A 17,318-nucleotide genomic window follows, 5' to 3' on the forward strand; every position below is an offset into this window, starting at 1 on the left:
TACATAACTCAAATCGTCAGCATTACATATAGGTCTTAAGGTAAGGACATGTTCTTCAAGTTGGAGGTTTCTCTTGAATTTGCCAATACTCATTGCTGGAAAATTGCTCTTAAGTGCCTGGTGCCAACAAGCTCTCACACTTTGAATTGAAGGCAGGTCGATGTATTACTTTGATTAAACAAACACCTAAACTACAATACTATGGATTAATTCTCCTGTTTATTCTATCAGTATCATAGTCAAACAGAATAGCAGGCCATTACTTGTCAACATTAAAGAAATAACCAACATTCTGAAGTATGACATCACAAGATGAAAGGATGGATTTTAGCAGAGGATTTGGAGAGTTACAGTATGTGAGCTTTGTGAAAGCACAATTTTAGTATGTCTTCAAAACTTGTAGCATTTGCTACATAAGTCAAATCATCAGCATTACATATAGGTCTTAAGGTAAAGACATGTTCTTCAAGTTGGAGGTTTCTCTTGAATTTGCCAATACTCATTGCTGGAAAATTGCTCTTAAGTGCCTGGTGCCAACAAGCTCTCACGCTTAGGAATAAACGAAAACAATGAACAAAACTTCTGTGTTAGCTAAGGAAAAGATCATGGTTTGGTAAGAAAAATGATGTAAGCCTTACCAATGACAGTTGGACTCACATAGGACTTGATGGCTACCTCCTAGTTGAAAGTCCTTGGTTTGATCTATTTGCTTTCCTGGTAAGATAAAGCACAGAAGTTATGCACAGTCCAGCAAGGCAGGGCGATGTATTACTTTGATTAAACAAACACCTAAACTACAATACTATGGATTAATTCTCCTGTTTATTCTATCAGTATCATAGTCAAACAGAATAGCAGGCCGTTCCTTGACAACATCAAAGAAATAACCAACATTCTGAAGTATGACATCACAAGATGAAAGGATGGATTTTAGCCGAGGATTTGGAGAGTTACAGTATGAGAGCTTGGTGAAAGCACAATTTTAGTAGTTCTTAAAAACTTGTAGCATTTGCTACATAACTCAAATCGTCAGCATTACATATAGGTCTTAAGGTAAGGACATGTTCTTCAAGTTGGAGGTTTCTCTTGAATTTGCCAATACTCATTGCTGGAAAATTGCTCTTAAGTGCCTGGTGCCAACAAGCTCTCACACTTTGAATTGAAGGCAGGTCGATGTATTACTTTGATTAAACAAACACCTAAACTACAATACTATGGATTAATTCTCCTGTTTATTCTATCAGTATCATAGTCAAACAGAATAGCAGGCCATTACTTGTCAACATTAAAGAAATAACCAACATTCTGAAGTATGACATCACAAGATGAAAGGATGGATTTTAGCAGAGGATTTGGAGAGTTACAGTATGTGAGCTTTGTGAAAGCACAATTTTAGTATGTCTTCAAAACTTGTAGCATTTGCTACATAAGTCAAATCATCAGCATTACATATAGGTCTTAAGGTAAAGACATGTTCTTCAAGTTGGAGGTTTCTCTTGAATTTGCCAATACTCATTGCTGGAAAATTGCTCTTAAGTGCCTGGTGCCAACAAGCTCTCACGCTTAGGAATAAACGAAAACAATGAACAAAACTTCTGTGTTAGCTAAGGAAAAGATCATGGTTTGGTAAGAAAAATGATGTAAGCCTTACCAATGACAGTTGGACTCACATAAGACTTGATGGCTACCTCCTAGTTGAAAGTCCTTGGTTTGATCTATTTGCTTTCCTAGTAAGATAAAGCACAGAAGTTATGCACAGTCCAGCAAGGCAGGGCGATGTATTACTTTGATTAAACAAACACCTAAACTACAATACTATGGATTAATTCTCCTGTTTATTCTATCAGTATCATAGTCAAACAGAATAGCAGGCCGTTCCTTGACAACATCAAAGAAATAACCAACATTCTGAAGTATGACATCACAAGATGAAAGGATGGATTTTAGCCGAGGATTTGGAGAGTTACAGTATGAGAGCTTGGTGAAAGCACAATTTTAGTAGTTCTTAAAAACTTGTAGCATTTGCTACATAACTCAAATCGTCAGCATTACATATAGGTCTTAAGGTAAGGACATGTTCTTCAAGTTGGAGGTTTCTCTTGAATTTGCCAATACTCATTGCTGGAAAATTGCTCTTAAGTGCCTGGTGCCAACAAGCTCTCACGCTTAGGAATAAACGAAAACAATGAACAAAACTTCTGTGTTAGCTAAGGAAAAGATCATGGTTTGGTAAGAAAAATGATGTAAGCCTTACCAATGACAGTTGGACTCACATAAGACTTGATGGCTACCTCCTAGTTGAAAGTCCTTGGTTTGATCTATTTGCTTTCCTAGTAAGATAAAGCACAGAAGTTATGCACAGTCCAGCAAGGCAGGGCGATGTATTACTTTGATTAAACAAACACCTAAACTACAATACTATGGATTAATTCTCCTGTTTATTCTATCAGTATCATAGTCAAACAGAATAGCAGGCCGTTCCTTGACAACATCAAAGAAATAACCAACATTCTGAAGTATGACATCACAAGATGAAAGGATGGATTTTAGCCGAGGATTTGGAGAGTTACAGTATGAGAGCTTTGTGAAAGCACAATTTTAGTATTTCTTAAAAACTTGTAGCATTTGCTACATAACTCAAATCGTCAGCATTACATATAGGTCTTAAGGTAAGGACATGTTCTTCAAGTTGGAGGTTTCTCTTGAATTTGCCAATACTCATTGCTGGAAAATTGCTCTTAAGTGCCTGGTGCCAACAAGCTCTCACGCTTAGGAATAAACGAAAACAATGAACAAAACTTCTGTGTTAGCTAAGGAAAAGATCATGGTTTGGTAAGAAAAATGATGTAAGCCTTACCAATGACAGTTGGACTCACATAGGACTTGATGGCTACCTCCTAGTTGAAAGTCCTTGGTTTGATCTATTTGCTTTCCTAGTAAGATAAAGCACAGAAGTTATGCACAGTCCAGCAAGGCAGGGCGATGTATTACTTTGATTAAACAAACACCTAAACTACAATACTATGGATTAATTCTCCTGTTTATTCTATCAGTATCATAGTCAAACAGAATAGCAGGCCGTTCCTTGACAACATCAAAGAAATAACCAACATTCTGAAGTATGACATCACAAGATGAAAGGATGGATTTTAGCCGAGGATTTGGAGAGTTACAGTATGAGAGCTTGGTGAAAGCACAATTTTAGTAGTTCTTAAAAACTTGTAGCATTTGCTACATAACTCAAATCGTCAGCATTACATATAGGTCTTAAGGTAAGGACATGTTCTTCAAGTTGGAGGTTTCTCTTGAATTTGCCAATACTCATTGCTGGAAAATTGCTCTTAAGTGCCTGGTGCCAACAAGCTCTCACGCTTAGGAATAAACGAAAACAATGAACAAAACTTCTGTGTTAGCTAAGGAAAAGATCATGGTTTGGTAAGAAAAATGATGTAAGCCTTACCAATGACAGTTGGACTCACATAGGACTTGATGGCTACCTCCTAGTTGAAAGTCCTTGGTTTGATCTATTTGCTTTCCTAGTAAGATAAAGCACAGAAGTTATGCACAGTCCAGCAAGGCAGGGCGATGTATTACTTTGATTAAACAAACACCTAAACTACAATACTATGGATTAATTCTCCTGTTTATTCTATCAGTATCATAGTCAAACAGAATAGCAGGCCGTTACTTGACAACATCAAAGAAATAACCAACATTCTGAAGTATGACATCACAAGATGAAAGGATGGATTTTAGCCGAGGATTTGGAGAGTTACAGTATGAGAGCTTGGTGAAAGCACAATTTTAGTAGTTCTTAAAAACTTGTAGCATTTGCTACATAACTCAAATCGTCAGCATTACATATAGGTCTTAAGGTAAGGACATGTTCTTCAAGTTGGAGGTTTCTCTTGAATTTGCCAATACTCATTGCTGGAAAATTGCTCTTAAGTGCCTGGTGCCAACAAGCTCTCACGCTTAGGAATAAACGAAAACAATGAACAAAACTTCTGTGTTAGCTAAGGAAAAGATCATGGTTTGGTAAGAAAAATGATGTAAGCCTTACCAATGACAGTTGGACTCACATAGGACTTGATGGCTACCTCCTAGTTGAAAGTCCTTGGTTTGATCTATTTGCTTTCCTGGTAAGATAAAGCACAGAAGTTATGCACAGTCCAGCAAGGCAGGGCGATGTATTACTTTGATTAAACAAACACCTAAACTACAATACTATGGATTAATTCTCCTGTTTATTCTATCAGTATCATAGTCAAACAGAATAGCAGGCCGTTCCTTGACAACATCAAAGAAATAACCAACATTCTGAAGTATGACATCACAAGATGAAAGGATGGATTTTAGCCGAGGATTTGGAGAGTTACAGTATGAGAGCTTGGTGAAAGCACAATTTTAGTAGTTCTTAAAAACTTGTAGCATTTGCTACATAACTCAAATCGTCAGCATTACATATAGGTCTTAAGGTAAGGACATGTTCTTCAAGTTGGAGGTTTCTCTTGAATTTGCCAATACTCATTGCTGGAAAATTGCTCTTAAGTGCCTGGTGCCAACAAGCTCTCACACTTTGAATTGAAGGCAGGTCGATGTATTACTTTGATTAAACAAACACCTAAACTACAATACTATGGATTAATTCTCCTGTTTATTCTATCAGTATCATAGTCAAACAGAATAGCAGGCCATTACTTGTCAACATTAAAGAAATAACCAACATTCTGAAGTATGACATCACAAGATGAAAGGATGGATTTTAGCAGAGGATTTGGAGAGTTACAGTATGTGAGCTTTGTGAAAGCACAATTTTAGTATGTCTTCAAAACTTGTAGCATTTGCTACATAAGTCAAATCATCAGCATTACATATAGGTCTTAAGGTAAAGACATGTTCTTCAAGTTGGAGGTTTCTCTTGAATTTGCCAATACTCATTGCTGGAAAATTGCTCTTAAGTGCCTGGTGCCAACAAGCTCTCACGCTTAGGAATAAACGAAAACAATGAACAAAACTTCTGTGTTAGCTAAGGAAAAGATCATGGTTTGGTAAGAAAAATGATGTAAGCCTTACCAATGACAGTTGGACTCACATAGGACTTGATGGCTACCTCCTAGTTGAAAGTCCTTGGTTTGATCTATTTGCTTTCCTAGTAAGATAAAGCACAGAAGTTATGCACAGTCCAGCAAGGCAGGGCGATGTATTACTTTGATTAAACAAACACCTAAACTACAATACTATGGATTAATTCTCCTGTTTATTCTATCAGTATCATAGTCAAACAGAATAGCAGGCCGTTACTTGACAACATCAAAGAAATAACCAACATTCTGAAGTATGACATCACAAGATGAAAGGATGGATTTTAGCCGAGGATTTGGAGAGTTACAGTATGAGAGCTTTGTGAAAGCACAATTTTAGTATTTCTTAAAAACTTGTAACATTTGCTACATAACTCAAATCGTCAGCATTACATATAGGTCTTAAGGTAAGGACATGTTCTTCAAGTTGGAGGTTTCTCTTGAATTTGCCAATACTCATTGCTGGAAAATTGCTCTTAAGTGCCTGGTGCCAACAAGCTCTCACGCTTAGGAATATACGAAAACAATGAACAAAACTTCTGTGTTAGCTAAGGAAAAGATCATGGTTTGGTAAGAAAAATGATGTAAGCCTTACCAATGACAGTTGGACTCACATAGGACTTGATGGCTACCTCCTAGTTGAAAGTCCTTGGTTTGATCTATTTGCTTTCCTAGTAAGATAAAGCACAGAAGTTATGCACAGTCCAGCAAGGCAGGGCGATGTATTACTTTGATTAAACAAACACCTAAACTACAATACTATGGATTAATTCTCCTGTTTATTCTATCAGTATCATAGTCAAACAGAATAGCAGGCCGTTCCTTGACAACATCAAAGAAATAACCAACATTCTGAAGTATGACATCACAAGATGAAAGGATGGATTTTAGCCGAGGATTTGGAGAGTTACAGTATGAGAGCTTGGTGAAAGCACAATTTTAGTAGTTCTTAAAAACTTGTAGCATTTGCTACATAACTCAAATCGTCAGCATTACATATAGGTCTTAAGGTAAGGACATGTTCTTCAAGTTGGAGGTTTCTCTTGAATTTGCCAATACTCATTGCTGGAAAATTGCTCTTAAGTGCCTGGTGCCAACAAGCTCTCACGCTTAGGAATAAACGAAAACAATGAACAAAACTTCTGTGTTAGCTAAGGAAAAGATCATGGTTTGGTAAGAAAAATGATGTAAGCCTTACCAATGACAGTTGGACTCACATAGGACTTGATGGCTACCTCCTAGTTGAAAGTCCTTGGTTTGATCTATTTGCTTTCCTAGTAAGATAAAGCACAGAAGTTATGCACAGTCCAGCAAGGCAGGGCGATGTATTACTTTGATTAAACAAACACCTAAACTACAATACTATGGATTAATTCTCCTGTTTATTCTATCAGTATCATAGTCAAACAGAATAGCAGGCCGTTCCTTGACAACATCAAAGAAATAACCAACATTCTGAAGTATGACATCACAAGATGAAAGGATGGATTTTAGCCGAGGATTTGGAGAGTTACAGTATGAGAGCTTGGTGAAAGCACAATTTTAGTAGTTCTTAAAAACTTGTAGCATTTGCTACATAACTCAAATCGTCAGCATTACATATAGGTCTTAAGGTAAGGACATGTTCTTCAAGTTGGAGGTTTCTCTTGAATTTGCCAATACTCATTGCTGGAAAATTGCTCTTAAGTGCCTGGTGCCAACAAGCTCTCACGCTTAGGAATAAACGAAAACAATGAACAAAACTTCTGTGTTAGCTAAGGAAAAGATCATGGTTTGGTAAGAAAAATGATGTAAGCCTTACCAATGACAGTTGGACTCACATAGGACTTGATGGCTACCTCCTAGTTGAAAGTCCTTGGTTTGATCTATTTGCTTTCCTAGTAAGATAAAGCACAGAAGTTATGCACAGTCCAGCAAGGCAGGGCGATGTATTACTTTGATTAAACAAACACCTAAACTACAATACTATGGATTAATTCTCCTGTTTATTCTATCAGTATCATAGTCAAACAGAATAGCAGGCCGTTACTTGACAACATCAAAGAAATAACCAACATTCTGAAGTATGACATCACAAGATGAAAGGATGGATTTTAGCCGAGGATTTGGAGAGTTACAGTATGAGAGCTTTGTGAAAGCACAATTTTAGTATTTCTTAAAAACTTGTAACATTTGCTACATAACTCAAATCGTCAGCATTACATATAGGTCTTAAGGTAAGGACATGTTCTTCAAGTTGGAGGTTTCTCTTGAATTTGCCAATACTCATTGCTGGAAAATTGCTCTTAAGTGCCTGGTGCCAACAAGCTCTCACGCTTAGGAATATACGAAAACAATGAACAAAACTTCTGTGTTAGCTAAGGAAAAGATCATGGTTTGGTAAGAAAAATGATGTAAGCCTTACCAATGACAGTTGGACTCACATAGGACTTGATGGCTACCTCCTAGTTGAAAGTCCTTGGTTTGATCTATTTGCTTTCCTAGTAAGATAAAGCACAGAAGTTATGCACAGTCCAGCAAGGCAGGGCGATGTATTACTTTGATTAAACAAACACCTAAACTACAATACTATGGATTAATTCTCCTGTTTATTCTATCAGTATCATAGTCAAACAGAATAGCAGGCCGTTCCTTGACAACATCAAAGAAATAACCAACATTCTGAAGTATGACATCACAAGATGAAAGGATGGATTTTAGCCGATGATTTGGAGAGTTACAGTATGAGAGCTTGGTGAAAGCACAATTTTAGTAGTTCTTAAAAACTTGTAGCATTTGCTACATAACTCAAATCGTCAGCATTACATATAGGTCTTAAGGTAAGGACATGTTCTTCAAGTTGGAGGTTTCTCTTGAATTTGCCAATACTCATTGCTGGAAAATTGCTCTTAAGTGCCTGGTGCCAACAAGCTCTCACGCTTAGGAATAAACGAAAACAATGAACAAAACTTCTGTGTTAGCTAAGGAAAAGATCATGGTTTGGTAAGAAAAATGATGTAAGCCTTACCAATGACAGTTGGACTCACATAGGACTTGATGGCTACCTCCTAGTTGAAAGTCCTTGGTTTGATCTATTTGCTTTCCTAGTAAGATAAAGCACAGAAGTTATGCACAGTCCAGCAAGGCAGGGCGATGTATTACTTTGATTAAACAAACACCTAAACTACAATACTATGGATTAATTCTCCTGTTTATTCTATCAGTATCATAGTCAAACAGAATAGCAGGCCGTTACTTGACAACATCAAAGAAATAACCAACATTCTGAAGTATGACATCACAAGATGAAAGGATGGATTTTAGCCGAGGATTTGGAGAGTTACAGTATGAGAGCTTGGTGAAAGCACAATTTTAGTAGTTCTTAAAAACTTGTAGCATTTGCTACATAACTCAAATCGTCAGCATTACATATAGGTCTTAAGGTAAGGACATGTTCTTCAAGTTGGAGGATTCTCTTGAATTTGCCAATACTCATTGCTGGAAAATTGCTCTTAAGTGCCTGGTGCCAACAAGCTCTCACGCTTAGGAATAAACGAAAACAATGAACAAAACTTCTGTGTTAGCTAAGGAAAAGATCATGGTTTGGTAAGAAAAATGATGTAAGCCTTACCAATGACAGTTGGACTCACATAGGACTTGATGTCCTTGTTGTCCAAGATGGCGGCGCGAGCGCATCGCGAGGCCCAGCGTCTCTCTCAGATTTGCAATTTTGCAGTAATTTTATTGTTAATTTCGGGTCTGTTCGCACGGAACAGCCTCGCCTTAACATCCTACACCCGACAGGAACTTTTGGATATCGGAATACACCTCCCTGACGATTTAATCAACGATCTTCGACTCATCCCTGAGATCGCCAAAACACCCGAGGCTACGCACTCTACCCGGCCGGGCGGAAGTGCTCGCAGGCGGCGTCGAGACCGTAAACAAAGGCGGGGGAAGCGCGGAGGTATAAGGGCTAAGCTAAAGCTAACACCGCACCGTCTCCCGTTACCCAGCATTTTCCTCGCTAATGTGCGGTCTTTGGTGAACAAAATGGACGAGTTACGACTTCGCATCATCCACAGCAAGAGAATTATGGACTGTAATGTCATGATATTCACGGAAACATGGCTAAACAACGGAGTACCGGACGATGCTATCAAGCTAGCCGGTCGCCACACACACCGAGCAGACAGAATAGCAGAGGACTCCGGTAAGACCAGAGGAGGAGGGCTGTGCATTTATATTAACAAAGCTTGGTGTACAGACTCTGTCATTATTGGGAGACACTGCTCAGCTAACATAGAGTTTCTCATGGTTAAATGTAGACCTTTCTATCAGCCAAGGGAGCTCAGCTCCACTATTGTTACTGCAGCCTACATCCCCCCTGATGCCGATGCTAAAGCTGCCATGAAGGAACTTTACACCGCTATCAGTAAACAACAGACTGCTCACCCGGAGGCTGCATTTATAGTTGCAGGTGATTTTAATCACTCAAACTTAAAGACAGTGCTCCCTAAATTTCACCAGCATGTTTCCTGCAATACAAGAGGAAACAAAACTTTGGACCATGTTTACACAAACATCGCAGGAGCCTACACCACGACCCCCCTCCCCCACCTGGGACAGTCAGACCATCTTTCTTTGTTCCTCATCCCCAAGTACTCCCCACTCATCCAACGTGTGAAGCCATCAGTAACAACGATTAAAGTGTGGCCAGCGGGGACAGACTCTGTACTTCAGGACAAGTTCCATCACACAGACTGGAGTATGTTTGCTTCGCAGGCTACCTTGGGCTCTCACATAGACATTGACACCTACACTTCTTCTGTGCTGGATTATATCAACACCACCATCGACAGTGTTACAACATGGAAGCAGATCACCACGTACCCAAATCAGAAGCCATGGATGAACAAGGAGGTGCGTCTCCTACTGAAGGCCCGCAACACCGCCTACAGATCAGATGATGCAATGGCCTACAGCGTATCCAGGGCAAACCTGAGGAGGGGCATCATCAAGGCCAAGCACTGCTACAAGCTGAAGGTAGAGGAACACTTCTCCAACTCCGACCCCAGACGCATGTGGCAGGGCATCCAGGCCATTAGTGACTATAAACCCAGAAACTCCACCCCGATAACCACAGATGTCTCCTTCCTGAACGAGCTAAATCACTTTTATGCTCGTTTCGATAGAGACAACAGAGAGACACAGACCACGACCAGACCTCCTGCAGACAACCAGCCCCTCTCACTCACCTCCACAGATGTCCACGCTGCACTGAGCCGGATCAACGCTCGAAAGGCTGCTGGTCCAGACGGCACCCCCGGGCGTGTGCTTAGAGCATGTGCGGAGCAGCTCACTGGGGTTTTTACGGACATCTTCAACCTGTCCCTCGCCCAAGCAGCTGTGCCAGCTTGCTTCAAAGCCACCTCCATTGTCCCAGTGCCGAAACACTCCAGCCCGACAGGCCTGAACGACTACCGCCCTGTGGCACTCACACCCATCATAATGAAGTGCTTTGAGCGACTGGTCCTAGCACACCTGAAAAACTGCCTCCCACCCACACTGGACCCATTCCAGTTTGCCTACCGCAGCAATAGGAGTACAGAGGATGCAGTCTCCACTGCGCTGCACTCTGTGCTCACTCATCTGGACAATAACAACACATACGCACGAATGCTGTTTGTTGATTTTAGCTCAGCATTCAACTCTGTCATCCCCTCCAAGTTGAACACCAAACTCGGAGACCTGGGCTTCAACTCCTCCCTCCGTCACTGGATAATGGACTTTCTGACCAACAGACCCCAGTATGTTAGGTCAGGACACACCTGCTCCACCACCATCACACTCAACACAGGCGTACCACAGGGCTGTGTGCTGAGTCCATTCCTCTACTCCCTCTTCACCCACGACTGCAGACCTGTACATGGATCCAACACCATCATCAAGTTTGCAGACGATACAGCGGTGATTGGCCTCATCAGCAACAACGATGACACGGCCTACAGGGAGGAGGTACAGCATCTGGCCGCCTGGTGTGCTGACAACAACCTGCTCCTCAACACCAGCAAGACGAAGGAGATCATCGTGGACTTCAGGAGAGAAAGAGGAAGCACGCACAACCCCATTCACATCAACGGGATGGCTGTTGAACGTGTCTCCAGCTTCAAGTTCCTGGGGACCCACATCACAGAGGACCTCTCCTGGTCCACTAACACCTCCAGTCTGGTTAAGAAGGCTCATCAACGCCTCTTTTTCCTGAGGACACTGAAGAGACACCACCTGTCTTCAGCTGTACTGATGAACTTCTACCGCTGTGTGATCGAGAGCATCCTGACCAGCAGTGTCTCAGTCTGGTACGGAAACTGCTCTGTCGCAGACCGTAAGGCGCTACAGCGGGTGGTAAAAACCGCCCAGCGCATCACAAGGTGTCCACTTCCGGCCATTGAGGATGTCCAAAGAACACGCTGTCTGCGGCGAGCTCATGGCATCCTTAAAGACTCCTCCCACCCTGCCCACAGACTGTTTACCCTCCTGCCCTCCGGCAGGCGCTTCAGAAGCCTCCGGACCAGAACCAACAGACTGAGAAACAGCTTTTTCCCCAGAGCTGTTTCTCTACTGAACTCTACCCCCCGAACTCTGAACTCGAACTCTGTCTCTCTCTCTCTCTCCCTCTCTCTCTCCGCACCCTGCTGACCCCCCTTTCCCCTCCATATCACCTCACTCCCCGAACTCTGTATTCTGTCTCTCTCTCTCCCTGTATTCGAACTCTGTATTCTGTCTCTCTCTCTCTCTCCCTCTCTCTCTCCGCACCCTGCTGACCCCCCTTTCCCCTCCATATCACCTCACACCCATCATCCCCCCACCTCTCCTCCTGGTCACACACACACATCTCTCATCCATCTGTATTATTGTATTATAGTACGTTCATATTCTGTAAATTATCTGTAAACTGTATAACATGCTCACTGCATCTTAATCTGTAAATTATTAGTATAACATGCTCACTGCATCTTAATCTGTAAATTATTAGTACAGCATGCTCACTGCATCTTATTCTGTATATTATTAGTATAGCATACTCACTGCACCTTAATCTGTATATTATTAGTATAGCATGCTCACTGCATCTTAATCTGTATATTATTAGTATAGATGCTCACTGCATCTTAATCTGTATATTATAATCCTAAAAACACACTTATTTTGTAGCATTACTTATTTATAGCATTTATTTATTTTTATTGCATCCCATTAAGCCAGCCATCCAGATATACCTCATAATTCACTTTTTTTTTGGCTACATCTGTAAATTTTGCAATTACTGTACATAGCACAGAATCACTGTACATAGCACAGAATTACTGTACATAGCACAGAATTACTGTACATAGCACAGACTCTTGCACTCAATTACTGTACATAGCACAGACTATTGCACTTTCTGCTTATTTGCACTTCTGGTGAGATGCCAAACCTCATTTCGTTACTCTATACCTGTATATGTGTAATGACAATAAAGTTGAATCTCATCTCATCTCATCTCATCTCATCTCATCTCATCTCATCTCATGGCTACCTCCTAGTTGAAAGTCCTTGGTTTGATCTATTTGCTTTCCTAGTAAGATAAAGCACAGAAGTTATGCACAGTCCAGCAAGGCAGGGCGATGTATTACTTTGATTAAACAAACACCTAAACTACAATACTATGGATTAATTCTCCTGTTTATTCTATCAGTATCATAGTCAAACAGAATAGCAGGCCGTTACTTGACAACATCAAAGAAATAACCAACATTCTGAAGTATGACATCACAAGATGAAAGGATGGATTTTAGCCGAGGATTTGGAGAGTTACAGTATGAGAGCTTTGTGAAAGCACAATTTTAGTAGTTCTTAAAAACTTGTAGCATTTGCTACATAACTCAAATCGTCAGCATTACATATAGGTCTTAAGGTAAGGACATGTTCTTCAAGTTGGAGGTTTCTCTTGAATTTGCCAATACTCATTGCTGGAAAATTGCTCTTAAGTGCCTGGTGCCAACAAGCTCTCACGCTTAGGAATAAACGAAAACAATGAACAAAACTTGTGTGTTAGCTAAGGAAAAGATCATGGTTTGGTAAGAAAAATGATGTAAGCCTAACCAATGACAGTTGGACTCACATAGGACTTGATGGCTACCTCCTAGTTGAAAGTCCTTGGTTTGATCTATTTGCTTTCCTAGTAAGATAAAGCACAGAAGTTATGCACAGTCCAGCAAGGCAGGGCGATGTATTACTTTGATTAAACAAACACCTAAACTACAATACTATGGATTAATTCTCCTGTTTATTCTATCAGTATCATAGTCAAACAGAATAGCAGGCCGTTACTTGACAACATCAAAGAAATAACCAACATTCTGAAGTATGACATCACAAGATGAAAAGATGGATTTTAGCCGAGGATTTGGAGAGTTACAGTATGAGAGCTTTGTGAAAGCACAATTTTAGTAGTTCTTAAAAACTTGTAGCATTTGCTACATAACTCAAATCGTCAGCATTACATATAGGTCTTAAGGTAAGGACATGTTCTTCAAGTTGGAGGTTTCTCTTGAATTTGCCAATACTCATTGCTGGAAAATTGCTCTTAAGTGCCTGGTGCCAACAAGCTCTCACGCTTAGGAATAAACGAAAACAATGAACAAAACTTCTGTGTTAGCTAAGGAAAAGATCATGGTTTGGTAAGAAAAATGATGTAAGCCTTACCAATGACAGTTGGACTCACATAGGACTTGATGGCTACCTCCTAGTTGAAAGTCCTTGGTTTGATCTATTTGCTTTCCTAGTAAGATAAAGCACAGAAGTTATGCACAGTCCAGCAAGGCAGGGCGATGTATTACTTTGATTAAACAAACACCTAAACTACAATACTATGGATTAATTCTCCTGTTTATTCTATCAGTATCATAGTCAAACAGAATAGCAGGCCGTTCCTTGACAACATCAAAGAAATAACCAACATTCTGAAGTATGACATCACAAGATGAAAGGATGGATTTTAGCCGAGGATTTGGAGAGTTACAGTATGAGAGCTTGGTGAAAGCACAATTTTAGTAGTTCTTAAAAACTTGTAGCATTTGCTACATAACTCAAATCGTCAGCATTACATATAGGTCTTAAGGTAAGGACATGTTCTTCAAGTTGGAGGTTTCTCTTGAATTTGCCAATACTCATTGCTGGAAAATTGCTCTTAAGTGCCTGGTGCCAACAAGCTCTCACGCTTAGGAATAAACGAAAACAATGAACAAAACTTCTGTGTTAGCTAAGGAAAAGATCATGGTTTGGTAAGAAAAATGATGTAAGCCTTACCAATGACAGTTGGACTCACATAGGACTTGATGGCTACCTCCTAGTTGAAAGTCCTTGGTTTGATCTATTTGCTTTCCTAGTAAGATAAAGCACAGAAGTTATGCACAGTCCAGCAAGGCAGGGCGATGTATTACTTTGATTAAACAAACACCTAAACTACAATACTATGGATTAATTCTCCTGTTTATTTTATCAGTATCATAGTCAAACAGAATAGCAGGCCGTTACTTGACAACATCAAAGAAATAACCAACATTCTGAAGTATGACATCACAAGATGAAAGGATGGATTTTAGCCGAGGATTTGGAGAGTTACAGTATGAGTGCTTTGTGAAAGCACAATTTTAGTATTTCTTAAAAACTTGTAGCATTTGCTACATAACTCAAATCGTCAGCATTACATATAGGTCTTAAGGTAAGGACATGTTCTTCAAGTTGGAGGTTTCTCTTGAATTTGCCAATACTCATTGCTGGAAAATTGCTCTTAAGTGCCTGGTGCCAACAAGCTCTCACGCTTAGGAATAAACGAAAACAATGAACAAAACTTGTGTGTTAGCTAAGGAAAAGATCATGGTTTGGTAAGAAAAATGATGTAAGCCTAACCAATGACAGTTGGACTCACATAGGACTTGATGACTACCTCCTAGTTGAAAGTCCTTGGTTTGATCTATTTGCTTTCCTAGTAAGATAAAGCACAGAAGTTATGCACAGTCCAGCAAGGCAGGGCGATGTATTACTTTGATTAAACAAACACCTAAACTACAATACTATGGATTAATTCTCCTGTTTATTCTATCAGTATCATAGTCAAACAGAATAGCAGGCCGTTCCTTGACAACATCAAAGAAATAACCAACATTCTGAAGTATGACATCACAAGATGAAAGGATGGATTTTAGCCGAGGATTTGGAGAGTTACAGTATGAGAGCTTGGTGAAAGCACAATTTTAGTAGTTCTTAAAAACTTGTAGCATTTGCTACATAACTCAAATCGTCAGCATTACATATAGGTCTTAAGGTAAGGACATGTTCTTCAAGTTGGAGGTTTCTCTTGAATTTGCCAATACTCATTGCTGGAAAATTGCTCTTAAGTGCCTGGTGCCAACAAGCTCTCACACTTTGAATTGAAGGCAGGTCGATGTATTACTTTGATTAAACAAACACCTAAACTACAATACTATGGATTAATTCTCCTGTTTATTCTATCAGTATTATAGTCAAACAGAATAGCAGGCCATTACTTGTCAACATTAAAGAAATAACCAACATTCTGAAGTATGACATCACAAGATGAAAGGATGGATTTTAGCAGAGGATTTGGAGAGTTACAGTATGTGAGCTTTGTGAAAGCACAATTTTAGTATGTCTTCAAAACTTGTAGCATTTGCTACATAAGTCAAATCATCAGCATTACATATAGGTCTTAAGGTAAAGACATGTTCTTCAAGTTGGAGGTTTCTCTTGAATTTGCCAATACTCATTGCTGGAAAATTGCTCTTAAGTGCCTGGTGCCAACAAGCTCTCACGCTTAGGAATAAACGAAAACAATGAACAAAACTTCTGTGTTAGCTAAGGAAAAGATCATGGTTTGGTAAGAAAAATGATGTAAGCCTTACCAATGACAGTTGGACTCACATAGGACTTGATGGCTACCTCCTAGTTGAAAGTCCTTGGTTTGATCTATTTGCTTTCCTAGTAAGATAAAGCACAGAAGTTATGCACAGTCCAGCAAGGCAGGGCGATGTATTACTTTGATTAAACAAACACCTAAACTACAATACTATGGCTTAATTCTCCTGTTTATTCTATCAGTATCATAGTCAAACAGAATAGCAGGCCGTTACTTGACAACATCAAAGAAATAACCAACATTCTGAAGTATGACATCACAAGATGAAAGGATGGATTTTAGCCGAGGATTTGGAGAGTTACAGTATGAGAGCTTTGTGAAAGCACAATTTTAGTAGTTCTTAAAAACTTGTAGCATTTGCTACATAACTCAAATCGTCAGCATTACATATAGGTCTTAAGGTAAGGACATGTTCTTCAAGTTGGAGGTTTCTCTTGAATTTGCCAATACTCATTGCTGGAAAATTGCTCTTAAGTGCCTGGTGCCAACAAGCTCTCACGCTTAGGAATAAACGAAAACAATGAACAAAACTTCTGTGTTAGCTAAGGAAAAGATCATGGTTTGGTAAGAAAAATGATGTAAGCCTTACCAATGACAGTTGGACTCACATAGGACTTGATGGCTACCTCCTAGTTGAAAGTCCTTGGTTTGATCTATTTGCTTTCCTAGTAAGATAAAGCACAGAAGTTATGCACAGTCCAGCAAGGCAGGGCGATGTATTACTTTGATTAAACAAACACCTAAACTACAATACTATGGATTAATTCTCCTGTTTATTCTATCAGTATCATAGTCAAACAGAATAGCAGGCCGTTACTTGACAACATCAAAGAAATAACCAACATTCTGAAGTATGACATCACAAGATGAAAGGATGGATTTTAGCCGAGGATTTGGAGAGTTACAGTATGAGAGCTTTGTGAAAGCACAATTTTAGTATTTCTTAAAAACTTGTAGCATTTGCTACATAACTCAAATCGTCAGCATTACATATAGGTCTTAAGGTAAGGACATGTTCTTCAAGTTGGAGGTTTCTCTTGAATTTGCCAATACTCATTGCTGGAAAATTGCTCTTAAGTGCCTGGTGCCAACAAGCTCTCACACTTTGAATTGAAGGCAGGTCGATGTATTACTTTGATTAAACAAACACCTAAACTACAATACTATGGATTAATTCTCCTGTTTATTCTATCAGTATCATAGTCAAACAGAATAGCAGGCCGCTACTTGACAACATCAAAGAAATAACCAACATTCTGAAGTATGACATC

Source organism: Labrus bergylta, chromosome 19 (assembly GCF_963930695.1).
Source record: "Labrus bergylta chromosome 19, fLabBer1.1, whole genome shotgun sequence".
In the NCBI taxonomy this organism is placed as follows: Eukaryota; Metazoa; Chordata; class Actinopteri; order Labriformes; family Labridae; genus Labrus; species Labrus bergylta.